Source organism: Zalophus californianus, chromosome 9 (genome assembly GCF_009762305.2).
Source record: "Zalophus californianus isolate mZalCal1 chromosome 9, mZalCal1.pri.v2, whole genome shotgun sequence".
Lineage (NCBI taxonomy): Eukaryota > Metazoa > Chordata > Mammalia > Carnivora > Otariidae > Zalophus > Zalophus californianus.
Window position 1 is genome coordinate 39,380,268 of NC_045603.1, and position 13,637 is coordinate 39,393,904.

At 35.5% G+C, this 13,637-nt stretch overlaps 1 protein-coding gene across 4 annotated transcripts in view; it reads right to left on the bottom strand.

Annotated features, from left to right (window-relative positions):
* SYT1 (synaptotagmin 1) overlaps positions 1–13,637 on the bottom strand; it is a 522,467-nt gene that overhangs the window by 397,776 nt on the left and 111,054 nt on the right. For 3 of the 4 annotated variants that reach the window (XM_027594829.2, XM_027594825.2, XM_027594827.2), the window contains exon 2: positions 5,915–6,035. The exons of the other annotated variant lie outside the window; for it this stretch is intronic. The gene's annotated coding sequence lies outside the window, so the exon portion shown is untranslated. The remainder of the gene's footprint in view (positions 1–5,914; positions 6,036–13,637) is intronic. 4 annotated transcript variants of the gene reach the window in all.

Consider the following 13,637-nt stretch of genomic DNA (forward strand, 5'->3'; position numbering starts at 1 on the left):
TCTACTGTCTGCTTTATATCCGGTATCTTCAATTAAAATATTTTCTTTTCTGTTACCACAGTGAATCCTCTAGAGTCTATTGCTGTTTTTATATTGACTAGATGCATACAATCCCTATTGAATTAAAAAGTGGCTAGTCTAACTTAATCCATACCAAAGTCACTTGACCAGATAGAACAATGGATCAAAAGATTTATTCTGATGTGTCCCAGAAAGAACACTTAATCACTGAAAAATATAATTAAGGAAAATCTCAGGATCAGAAAAGATGGTTTTTGTGAATTGGTTTGTAGGATATTTGATTCCATAATGGCCACACTGTAGCTATCTGGTGTTATTTGGGCCCAGCTATCTGGGTTAGATTTCTCAGGCAATACAGTTTTTTGTCTAATATGTAATTTTATGCATTTCCCTGTCCTTTCCGTTTAAGGAGATGTAAAGCCTTAAAAGAGTAAGTGAATCAGATAGATTTTAGTGCATGGTTGACAACAGTAAGAATCAATAAGATTAAAGAGTAGGATCATTGGAAAAAACTTGGAGGAAAAAAATGTAGAAAAAAAATGATTTGAGTTACTGGATAACTGATATTTTAGTGGGTCTGAATATTTATGTATTTGTTCTTTCAGAAGGGTCTGTCTCTCCACTAACATAAAATGACTATGAGAACAGAAGCCTGGATATAGGGCTTAGAGAAGTGACTGGCATGTGAAGTACTTAACAAATATCATTGTTTTTTTATTTTAAGATTTTATTTGACAGAGACATACAGCAAGAGTAAAACAAGAGAGGGAACACAAGCTGTGAGAGTGGGAGAGGAAGAAGCAGGCTTCCCGCTGAGCAGGGAGCCCGATGCGGGGCTCGATCCCAGGACCCTGGGATCATGACCTGAGCCAAAGGGAGATGCTTAACCGACTGAGCCACCCAGGTTCCCCACAAAAATCATTGTTGAATAAATAAATGAGTGAGCTCAGGCTCCATGATAGTCAAGTTTTGATGGGCCAGGGGAGAGTAGAAGACAAAGACATATTAAATGGAAACCTAAGAACAGGGAACATCGAACAAGTTTATATATGAAGATAACGGGTGATACAGCACTGTTCAAGCAGGTTTGAAGTATCGCTTCAAAGGTATAGAGGGAGAAAAGCATTTGGGAAATACACACAAGGTTGGGTAGTGATATCATTGTTGTCTTATTAAGCTCAGGTTTCTTTTTTTAAGATTTATTTATTTATTTGAGAGAGAGTGAGCAGACAGAGGGGCAGAGAGACAAGCCGACTCCCTGCTGAGTGGGGAACCCAACATGGGGCTCCATCCCAGGACCCTGAGATCATGACCTGAACCAAAACCAAGAGTCAGACACTTAACCAAGTGAGCCACTCAGGCATCCCTAAGCTCAGGTTTTCACAGTTTTTGAAAGATGTAAAACAGAGATTGAGATAACTCAACACAGGCATTGACTGTCCTAAGACTCTCCTTCAAATGTTATCAACCCTCCATCTTATCCTTTGTTCTTATTTCTTGAGAATGGAATGGAAAAGGGGGTGGGGGGCTACCCATAATTAAAGAATCCTTTAACAACTTTCTTCAGTGGAAAATAAACTATTTTTCCCCCTAATGGAATATCCAGAGTGAAGAGGGATCTTAGGAACCCAGATGATGAATTCTCTTATGCCTCAACCTAAATAGTATTAATAGAGATTCTAGAAACTTTTTGTTTAGACAATTATTTTTTCTGAAAAAAATTTTTTTGAAAGATTTTATTTATTTATTTGACAGAGAGAGAGAGAGACAGCGAGAGAGGGAACACAAGCAGGGGGAATGGGAGAGGGAGAAGCAGGCTTCCTGTGGAGCAGGGAGCCCGACGTGGGGCTCGATCCCAGGACCCTGGGATCATGACCTGAGCCAAAGGCAGATGCTTAATGACTGAGCCATCCAGGCGCCCCTCTGAAAATTTAATTGATAGAGAATTATGGGCCCTTTTTTCAGGATAGTTTTCTGACTCTTTGTTCTTAGACTGCAAATTAGGCTAGTAGTGAGCCTTAGATCAAAGCAAGAGACACTATACGTCACAGGCTTTTATTTTGAAATTCAATTTTTTTTGAATGGAGAATTTTAGTCATGAGGAAATATTCTGTTTTCCACCTCTAAACTTGTTCTTTTGGTTAAATGGAAGTAAAGGGGGCTCTACCTGGGACTGCTAAGACCTTAACATCCAAAGAATAGAGGAAAAATAAGATAAATACACCATTATTTGGGCCTTATTCCCTGGATTATTCATACTCCTGGTCCTCCATCCCCAGGTACAGTGGCTGCCTGTTCCCTCACACAATCCAAATTTAATTAACAAAAAAATAAAGAGAAATAGTAATATAGAAGTATTTCAGCACCTGGGTGGCACGGTTGGTTGAGCATTCGACTCTTGCTTTCAGCTCAGGTGGTGATCTCAGGGTTATGGGATAGAGCCCTGCATTGGGCTCCACATGCTCAGCATGGAGTCTGCTGGAGATTCTCTCTTCCTCTCCCAATGCCCCCCGCTCCTACCCCCTGCTCTCTCTTTCTAAAATAAATAGGTCTAAAAAAAAAAGAAAAGAAAAAGTGGAGTTCAGTAAAGCCTTGAGTGGAGGTCAGGTAATTCAGAGAAAAAGCCATTGGTAGAAGGCCATGAGACTCACAAGTTCTCTCTTCCCACTATTCCTTGATGCTCACTGAATAAACATTCATGCTCTTGGTCTCTGCTTAAACATTTCCTCTGTTCATCTGCTTTCTAAATTAATGTATAACTACTATATGCATTCATTTAAAATCATTGAATACACCTGTTCCCCTGAGTTACCACATAGCCATGAATCGCTATCCTTTCTATTCAGTAGCTGGTCCAATACTGCTTAGCGACCCACACTTTAGACCACTTTGCCCCTCATGCTCTGGTTCTACTCAACATCTCTTCCCTTCCCTCCATCACCTTTTCCTCTACTCAGGAGAATATAGCTCATCACTAATTTCTCTGTGTTTTAGAAAAACCTTACCTTCTCTTTTGATTTCTCATTCACTTATAGTCAAATTTGCTTCCCTTTAGAGCTGTTACTCAAAGTAAACACGATTTTCAAAAGTATGTTATTGAATTGGTTTAATGTTTTGGAATCATATAGTACCGTTTTCTACTATTTTTCACTTCAAAGCTCTATTTCTACAAATCATATGATTTGACTATGATTTTGTGGATTTCAAAAAATTGACTCTGAACATCTAACATCATTTATAGCATTGTTTTTATGTGAAAGTGATGTTGGAGTCCTAAATATTTAATTTGCAAATTAAGGTTTTGAAGCCCAGTCCCACCGAAGCTAGCGCCTGCTTAAATTGCAAATGTGATCTTTAAAACTAGCTGAAAACCAAGAATATTTTTATTTATAAAAGGATTCTTATGGATTTGGAAAACAAATTATTCCAATCGTTTTAGGACATGTTATAAAATAAGCTCACCTAAAGATTTCTTTTAGATCCTTGTCTCAGTGAATTCTACCACGTAGGAGGGCAGAATTAATTTTATTGTTCAAACGTTATCTATAGTTTTCCTATTGGATCTAATGTTGCTTTCTGCTCTCATCCCATGCGAGTTCTGTCTTTTCATGGCTCAGAAGACAATTCTTTGTCCCTAATTCCTGCTTACGTGTATGCTTACTTTTGAAGTAGGCATATTAAGTTGGCAAACAAGGTATAATTTGTTTGCACTAAAAATAAAAGGATGAGAAAATCCTCTTACTAAAATTAGAAAACATAGAAATGTTCTCGTATGAATAAATGGGGAACCCTTAACACAAAAGGTTTTACTTATTTGCACCAGTGAATTATCTTTTGAAAGTTCAGCACCCATGGGACTTGTCTCAATGGAAACCATAACAAAAGTACATGTTGAAATTCCTAAGTGGTGGTTATTAGACATACCTAATGTTGAAAGAATAACTTGTTATTTAGAAAGCTTTGTAAGACTAAAGATTCAAATGAGAAAATAATAATTGTATAAATTATGGATTTAATACCTTTTGCCGTTGTACAGATCATTTATTATTTAGCAACTTTGGGAAGATTTTAAATTAATAGATCTTCTTATCCTTGCCATCCTTAATATTAAATTTTTAATTTCAATATATTTAAGGCTCATATTAAAGGGGAAATAAACAGTCTAAAATCTAAAATGTACAGTCTCAGTAAATATAAATATGTAGGAAAAAAAATCAAAATTTAATTTCAATATTTTCATTTTTGATATCAATTCTATAGTTTTATCATGCTCTCTTTTCAGCTGTTTCCTTGCTCTCAAACTGTAGTGTAGTGGTTCTTAACCTTTGGAGTTCATTGGAGTCATCTGATATACATTTTTAAAACGTTGGTTCTAGAGCCTGATCCCAAAGATTTTAATTTAAGTAAGTCTGGCATGAAACTCAGAAATAAATGTTTCTGTAGGTTGGCTTCAGGCTATATTTTCAGGTGTTTCTCAAAATATTTGCAGAATAGAAGACAAAATAGTTTATAGATGGCATTAAAGAAAATAAAATAGAAATATTTTAAGAATTCTATGGTGAGAACCATACCGCCACAACATCAGCACATGTCCTTCATTATAAAGTTATTGAAATAACATGATACATTTAGCACTGTGACAATTACTTCCTAGGAAACTAAAGTACTTTTGATTCTGGATATTTATACATTTTCAGAACCACTTTAATAGTTCATGTAAAGAAATTATGAGAATTAGTAAAGAAGCATGTTTCAAAAATAAAAGTATGATCTTGCCTTGAAGTACCATACTGCATGAGAGAGAGAAGAAACTTGTGGTATTGAAACAGTTCATTCTGAAAAGGGGAAGGACTTTTGATATTAAATAAATCTGTCCAATAGGCTTGTGTTATGTCATCGCATTTACAAGAGCTGGTTTACTTCTATGTAATTTTAGTATTGGTAACCTACTGTGACCAACTTCCTCAGGAAAATTGAGTAAAAGATGCAATAGTGAAATAAAGTCCTGAAGACAGAGTCTTAATACTCTAACAACCTTTCTCTTGTACACGATGAGAATAATGCGAAGGCAATTCTTTAGGAATCCAAAACTTCAGTACCATGGGACTCCAATAATGCCTAGTACGATAATTTAATCACTCCAATTTACTTCATAGAATTGTGTTGATGCCTATGAAAGTGTGTGAGAAATGACTTAGACCAAAGAAACAATTTGATTGGTTAATGAAGAGTCTAAGAATGATAATTGAATTTGATGGAATTCATTAGTTAAGACATTCAAGCATATACTTTACAACCCCAATTACGTCCTGTAACATATGTAATAGTCACAATGTGATATATGTACTTCATTGCTGAATACAGCACATGCGAAAGAGGAAGACATAGTATGGCACAAAGAAACATCAGCCTGAGACAAATCTTGCCTCCACTCTCAGCCCCTTACTCTTGCTGAAGAGTATAATACACAATATTACAAGAGTAATACTCTTGCTGAAATATCATCTGTACAGCAGGGCACAAAACCACAGAGGCAGATGCCACGGCATATTCTTTTAGAATGCAAGGCTGCTCAAGATCATCTACAGATAATGAACCATGACAACTTCAGATTTGATGAAGTACAAAATGAAAGTGAGAGAAAGCACAAATGTTATGTAAGTGGCCAGTGCCCCATCAAGTAAACTAGCACTTCAAGGGCACTAATACTAATTTCAAAAGATGCGAGAAATCCTATTTCCTTTGATATAATAAAACACTTTTTAAGGTAAGAGATACAGTCCTTCAATCTTCTACACAAATGCTTCCCCCCTCACCCCCGCCACATATCATGAGATAGGTATGGGGAGAGAGGGATGCATCAACCATCAAAGTTTCTGTTTTTTCCATATACCTTAATTAGGCAGTTGTAATGCAATGTCGAGGAATGAAGCAATAGGCAAATGAACAGTCTTCCAATCTCAATCCCGGAGTTTGTCCCTCAAGCCTTGCTGGTTCTCGTTTTCCTGTTTTCCCTTGAGAGAGAAAATAATAGAAATCACCCATGAAAATGCTGGCCTGCCACTCTGCACTTGCCTTTACTACTGATTGGGTATACAGACTTCTGCTTATGTAGCTCATTCATTATTCACGTCCTGCTCTAGCTTCCTCGATTCCTGGTTGTGCTAGGTGCTCCAGGCTAAGAAGCAATAAGTATGAATCATGCTGACCTAAAGATAAATCTAGAAGAATAAATGTTTCAAGAGAGCTAGTTTTTTGCATTTCTTCTGACACATTCTGTTCAGTGGCATCGGTCTATTGAGGAGAAATAGCTTGTGCTGCCACCGAGGAGCCCAGCGGAATTACCAACCTCAGGGAATTATCTCTGAGCAATTCACACTTTGTTTTGCTAACAAGACTCCTTGTTAGGATACTGGAGTGCTATCCTTCTCTGGCAGTGTTCCCCCACCTTTTGGAATTATTGAAAAGCTAACTGAATCTATTTTGATTTGTGAATCTCTTTGTAAGCAACAGCAGCTGCAACAGGGCTAATAAAAAGGAAACGCCTTGCTATTTACCTAGGAAGGACATTGAAATACTGCACATACAAAAACATCCGGGATGTGGAGGAGCTCAATGAAATATTTTAATAGTTCCTTCCTTGCTTGCTTTGTTCTTTCCTCCCACCCTTTCTCCCTCTTTTCCCCCATTCCTTTCTTTTTGCTTTTCTTCCTTTTACTCTGTTTTCATACACTTCTTTTGCATGTATCTATTCTTTGATATAGAGCAACTTATTACTTTATATTTCAGGTTATTAAATAATGATTTTAGAATATGAGAACTCAAAATACTAGGTGAAGCAGCATAATCCTTTCACATATGTAGAGACACAGGCAGGGAGACTTTGTTATCAGCTGAATCTTCTGGTCCCAATTAAGAATGGAGGCTTTACAGATTCTGGTGGCTCTGATAACCAATCAGACCATTCTGCTCTCTTTACAGTTTGGGTTTCAATTCTCCAGAGGAAGCTAACATGGCAACACCCTGTTGTTTGAGGATTTGAGTTTTCCTACTACAAGATAAATGAATACACAATCCCCTGCAGATTTCAGTATATTCAGAATAGAATTTTATTGTTCCTCTGAAGTTATTAAGGGGTCCTATTTACCAACTAATGGACCGGATTGTTCTGGCATAAATCCACATAAGAAAATCTTTTGAGGGCTTATTGGGTTTGAGAAAACCTTAGTCCTTGGTTTCAAGGAATAGATGCTGCATAAGAGAGCATAATTTCCTGAGTGGCTTCTGAGCTCCATCTTTGCCTGGCTGTAATAGACAAGGGAGTGTCTATTCCAGTCCAGGCTCTTTCCAATGTGAGGACTTATTTATTATTTGTGATTTACTCAATGAATATTAATTGAGTATTTATCATGGACCTTATTTTCTTGACCAGGTCTTAGGGATAAGAAGAGAAAAGATAGTTTCTTGTTGAAAGAGAGAGACAGATGTGGAAATAAAATATTACTATATAAATTGATAAGTGCCACAACGGAGATTTAGAATATGCTAGGTGCTGAGGAAGGATTCTTCCCATTCTCAAGGAGAATTCTAATTTTTCATGTCAAAAAAGTAGGAAATATTACCAACACTGTATGTTCCTGCTAATATGTATGTGTGCCCTTCAGAGTATTAGGCATGAGGTGATCAAACAAAAAGTCCTGGAATTATTTTGCGATTTACACAACTGTGGCTTTTCACAGTTGGATATTTTTTTCAACAATAATTCTAAGCAAAAAGTGGCTTTCCCCACCAGAAAGCATTTAAAACCTTTCTCCCATAGCTACAGAGCCCAGAAAGTATCTGATTCCTTACAGAGCATGGCCACCAGAGTAATTTTCTACATGTTGGAGAAAATACATGAGTTAGCAATATACACCCACTCTGGAAGCCAAATAGCAAAGATTAAAAACCATCTGTCATTGAGAGTATGAGCCTGCAAGCAAGCAGTAGACTTCCAGCAGAGTCTAGGGCAGGAACAGTGTGTAACACAGATTTAAAAACACAAGATTCAACTAGAATCATTTGCTTAGTCACATGGTTAAAATGATATTACCAGCTCTCACCAGAACCCACTTTGCCATGTGTTGCATAAAACCATGTGTTGTAAACCTGAAATATTTTTCATGAAAAATCATTCTTTCTTTCATGATTTTTTAAATACTTATTTTGTGTCAGGCAGGGTGCAAGACACTGAAAGTACATTGGCAAGGGAGAGAAGAGGCTGCTTCCAGTGCCCCACCTCCCCTCACTCCATGGAGCTTGCAGGCTAATGAAAGAGATAGATGATAAATACACAAGGTGCATTATGTCATTACATAATAGAAATTGTAATAAGTTCCTAAAAGGACAGGTAAAGATGCTAGGAAAGTGAGAGGAGGGCGCCTCATCCAGAGTTGTCTTCTGTGCAGAAATCACATTTAGGAATTAGTTGGATTGGGAGGTGGGGTGGGTCAAAGGGGTAGATTCAAGGTGGAACAATATGATGTGAAAAAAAAATCAATGTGGTTGTAATATAGTGCACATAGAGAAGCATGGAGGGTGTTAATTAAGGCTGGAAGCTGGTATGGAAAGCATGAGAAGCCACTGAAAGATCTAATCCCTTTAGTTACTTTCAAATAATAGAGTAGGGTGATAGGGGGTATGTACCATGATTAAAGGAAATCTAACTATTCTCAGAAGTAAAATTTATCATTTTGATTTAGAAATTAGTTAATTTATTTTCTTTTAAAAATGTGTTTTTTTCATAGTATTTATTACTATACATATATGTTTGTTTGTTTCCTCCTCTTGCTGCCACCACCACCTCATCAAAAATCTCTGGGAGCTATAGTTTTATTTTTTTCCAGTTTGGTTCACCGATAAGTATCCAGGGCCCAGGGCATCCTTTGGTATGGAGTATAGTATCTTAAATATATCTTGAATGTGCAAGTGAATGGATAATTCTGCAGATTGCCTCCCCGATGCTAGCAATCATTTAATGTTCTTATTTTCCCTAAGTTACTTTCACGTGAGCTCAGTTTTGCACGGTGAAGGGGAACATATCAGAGGAACAAAATGTGCTCCTGGTGATTTATCATTAAAAACAGTCTTTCGAGTTGTTGTAGCTCATGAGAAAAGTATAAATAAAACCCATTTGGGTAAAACAAATGTATGAAAAATAAAAGGTGAGGAGGTTAACCCGAAAGCAAAATGCCTTGTGCTAACGAATGTACATCTCTAAGACTGTAGGTTCAGTCGTTACAGAGTAAGATCCATTTTTCAGGAAATTCTCTATTTTCATAAAACTATAGATCTTTTAGTTATCAAATTAGAGATGGATGCAGAGTCTCTTATACCCTTTATTTGACAGGAGAACTTACAGGACTATACTGTAAACCAAATGTATATACTTCAAATCTTATAATATTAAAAGATTATATTCTTATGGCACAGATACCAATTTATAAAAGTTCGTAGACAAGTAAGTTATGAATTTTAATAGACCGTTTCCACAGAGTGAGAGGTTCCTTAATTTAGCAACTATTTTCTTCTGTTGAACATATGTGCTGTAAATTTTACTGGGTTAGATATAAATTGCTTTAATATGCCAAACATCTTAAATAATCTAGAGGAACATGCTTAAGATATGATTTTCCAAGAAAAACTACCAAAGGTTATTTGCTTATGATGCCCTTAATTTTGACTTATGTATGTTCATTTTTTTACAGTGTAATTTTTAAAAGGCTTATTTGAGCATTGCATTAATATAGAAAATTAATCTTATAGTAGTCAATGTAGGTTAAAAGACCCAGTGAACCTTGGTAAAGAAAATATAAAAGACTAGTTTATGATGCATCACTTGGGTTTTTGACCTTATGTATATAAGCAGATCACAGATGATATACCAGTAAATTATCCAGGATGCAAACATTTAAAGAATAATTGCAGTCAAATATCCCTTGTGCCAAGATGCTCTATAGAATATTTACATAGAAAAATCTGGTCTGCAACAAGGAAAGGCAAAAAGTGGGGGAGAAAGCAGCAGAGCTAGGCTTTTACTTGCACCATTCAAGTGAAAAATAATTTTTCCCTAGTTAAGACAATGATTTAGGAGAAAATCCTTGCAAATTGTGTTTGAACTATAGAGTACAAGAATACTTTAGGGATTGCCTACTTCTCAGTTTCATTACCTTTTGGTGGGGACTACAGCTCCAAGAATCTGCATACTCCCTGAAATACTATGTAAAATTGTATATATTTATATATTTGTGCATTTTCACCAGATTCTCAAAAGAGCTCAGTAATGCCTCCCTAAAAATATCCAGAAATGGAAATTCACTTGCCCAGGCTTTCACAGCTTATTAGTAGTAGGGTCAAAGCTACCATCCATGTCTTGATTTTCAATCCAGTGAATGAAAACTGCCTTTTTCACTATAGACTTCGTATTTCTTTGCTATAACACATTGTCCGAGTCAAACCAACATAGTACTTTATTTTCTTGAGGCATACAGTGTTAAAACAGCTTAAAATACTTAGATAAACAAGTGTTTGCTTTATTATTAGAATTAGGATTTTTTTTGGCAAAAACATCAAGGAGAAACCCTTTTCCCATATTAGTCAATGTGAGATGAAAACCACAAGAAATTTTATCTAATTTTTCTCTTGAATCAATCAGAAAAAGTGAGTTTCAAAAGCCTGGTGCTCTTGTTCAATTTAATACACAAAAAAATGCATCTACTTTCATCTTTTTTTTTTTCTGAAGTCTCAACATAGAATACACTGAATTTTGACAATCTGTTTTTGTTCAACTGATTGCCTTCAGTTTCTCAATTCCTTTGTTAGAGGGGACAAGTGAAAATAAATTTACAAAAGAAAAATATATTCAAGTTTGATTTTAAATTATTCAAGAGGTTTGGACTGCTTTATAAGATAACTTTAGTTAAGAAAGAAATTGAGTCTAAAGACCCGCTAAAACTAGCCAATGTGCACAACTACCAGACATCTAACAAAAGCAACACTAGCAACAGTTGACCCCTTCTGGAATATAAATGAACTCTGATCTGAAATGTAGGTAAAAATCAGGAGAACTGATTTAGGAAAAGCATAAAGATCTGGAAAGTATATCTGTATAATTATTAAATGCAGTATATATAGGTATGTTAATATGTGTATATATACAAAGGCATTATTAAATGCAATATTAAATGCAGTATATATAAGTGTGTTCATGTGTATATACAAAAATGCATTATTAAATGCAGTATATATAGGTGTGTGTGTGTGTGTGTGTGTGTGTGTGTGTGTGTGTGTGTGTGTGTATAGAGAGAGAGAGGTATATATATATGTATTAGTGGTGTGTGTGTATACAAAATGAATTTTAGGAGACTAAAGCCAAAGTAATTAGTTTTACAGCACTAAGACAATAACTTTTACAGCATCAGTTTAGCAATAATTCTTGGATTGAATAAGCCAAGAAATTAAAAATGTACTCTGTAGGGGCGCCTGGGTGGCTCAGGTGGTTAAGTGTCTGCCTTCAGCTCAGGTCATGATCTCAGGGTCCGGGGATCGAGCCCCGCATCGGGCTCCCTGTTTGGCGGGGAGCCTGCTTCTCCCTCTCCCTCTACTGTCACCCCAGCTTGTGCTCTCTCGCTCTGTCAAATAAATAAATAAAATCTTTAAAAAATATGTACTCTGCCCAGCAATCAGTTGCTCAATTCCTATAGACTCTCTGATATCTATGAGTGGAGCTGGGGACAAAGAACAAGCAATAATTTGTAGCCACAGTCAGAAATCTAGAGATACAAAATGTAGAACCAGAAGACCATGGATACATTGACATGTTCTTAGATTTTCTTTAGTTGCTTGTTTCAAAAAGTACTCTTAAGAAATTTTTCGATCAAGCATAATTTATTAACACTTATGCTGTTTAATAAACTTATAATAATTTGAAAAAACATTTACATGGTTATATATAACTATATAACTATTACTATTTTACTATAAATTAAATGTAAGAAAAAATGAACGGAATCTTGTATAAAAACTTTTGAGTAATATTTACTGTAAAGGACTGAACTGATCTTTCAAAGACTTATTTTTGGTTGTCATTGTGTCTGTCATCAGACAGATTGAGTTCAAATCCAGGCTGTAGCATTTCCTACCTATATTCTTCAATATATAGGAATAGAATAAGGATGCTTCTATTGAAATAGCTTGTTCATGTAATAGTATCCACAAACTTTTGATTCTAAACTTCATAAATTACCAATTTTTAAATGATATATCTTCTATTTATTAATTGTATACTTGGATATTATTTAAAGTTTTTTTAAAAAGCCCAATTAATGACTGAATCATTTGTTTATAATATAAACGCAAATATGTTTCTAAAATGAAATTTTAGAATGACTAAAGCTAAAAAAAAGACTATTCTCATGATCTTTAAAATATGTACATAAAATCAGTAAAATATGTTTACCTTGAAAACTCTTGGAAACTTAGCAAATGCAAAGTAAAAAATGTCAGTAACTACCTAAATTTACTATATTAGAATATATGTATTTCAGTCTGAAGCTTTGTACTCAATACAGTGTCTTGTACAAAGAGGTAATATCTCTTGGTTGAAAATCTTGGGTAATTATTTTATCTAGAAATGTCTTTGATCTACAAACCTCAGGTTTCTAGCATACAGTTGAAGGCTAGTGGATTGTTTATGAAGTCCTTACTATTCTATGAGGAAGATAATACTGTTATTCCCATTTTATAGATTAGGAAACTCAGGAATAGAATGATATATAACTTGATCAAGGGTCACACTAGTGAGAGGTTGAGCTGAGATTTGATTCCCCAGCTATCATGCTTTTAGGCTAATGCTCAATGACATGACCACTGTGCTATATTTCTCAATGAATGGCCAAAATATAGGAGTACTAGCTAAATTGGCTCATTTTTTATGATTCTGCTGAAATAGTATAGGGTGGGCATTGTATACCTGATGACTTGTTTTAATTTAGGCAGATTTTTGTACTTTGTTTTCCAACTCAAATTGCCCCAAACTAAAACCAACTCCCTCAGCCTTATTTCCCCTCTTTCTCATTTCGTCATGTGTTCATTCATTTATTCACTTAGATTGAGTTTGTTGTTGATTTACAATGGGCTAAACATACAAATACAAATGAAGGTTACTTTTGTCATCAACACTATATGGAGTCATCTTTGCTTCCTTCCCTTTTTCTATAACCAGCCACAAGTCTATCAATTCTTTCTTCTTAATGTCTCCAGTAGCATCTTGACTTTTTCTCTCCATTTCCACCATTAATAGATTGAGACCACCAACTAAGGTCTTTATCACTTTATCACTGGATTACTACAACAACCTCTGGAATAATCTACCTCCAATCTATCTTAAACACCAATATCTGATTAATTTTCCCCAAATACTTGAATATATAACAAGTACCATTATTAGCAGAGAAGGTACTAGTTTAAAGAACAAGACATTGAGTCTGGGGAAACTTAGAAGTTTTAACCCAGAAAGACAATCTTGAACCCCTGCCAAAGCATTCTTCATAAAGTATTCAGTGAAAATATAAAATTGA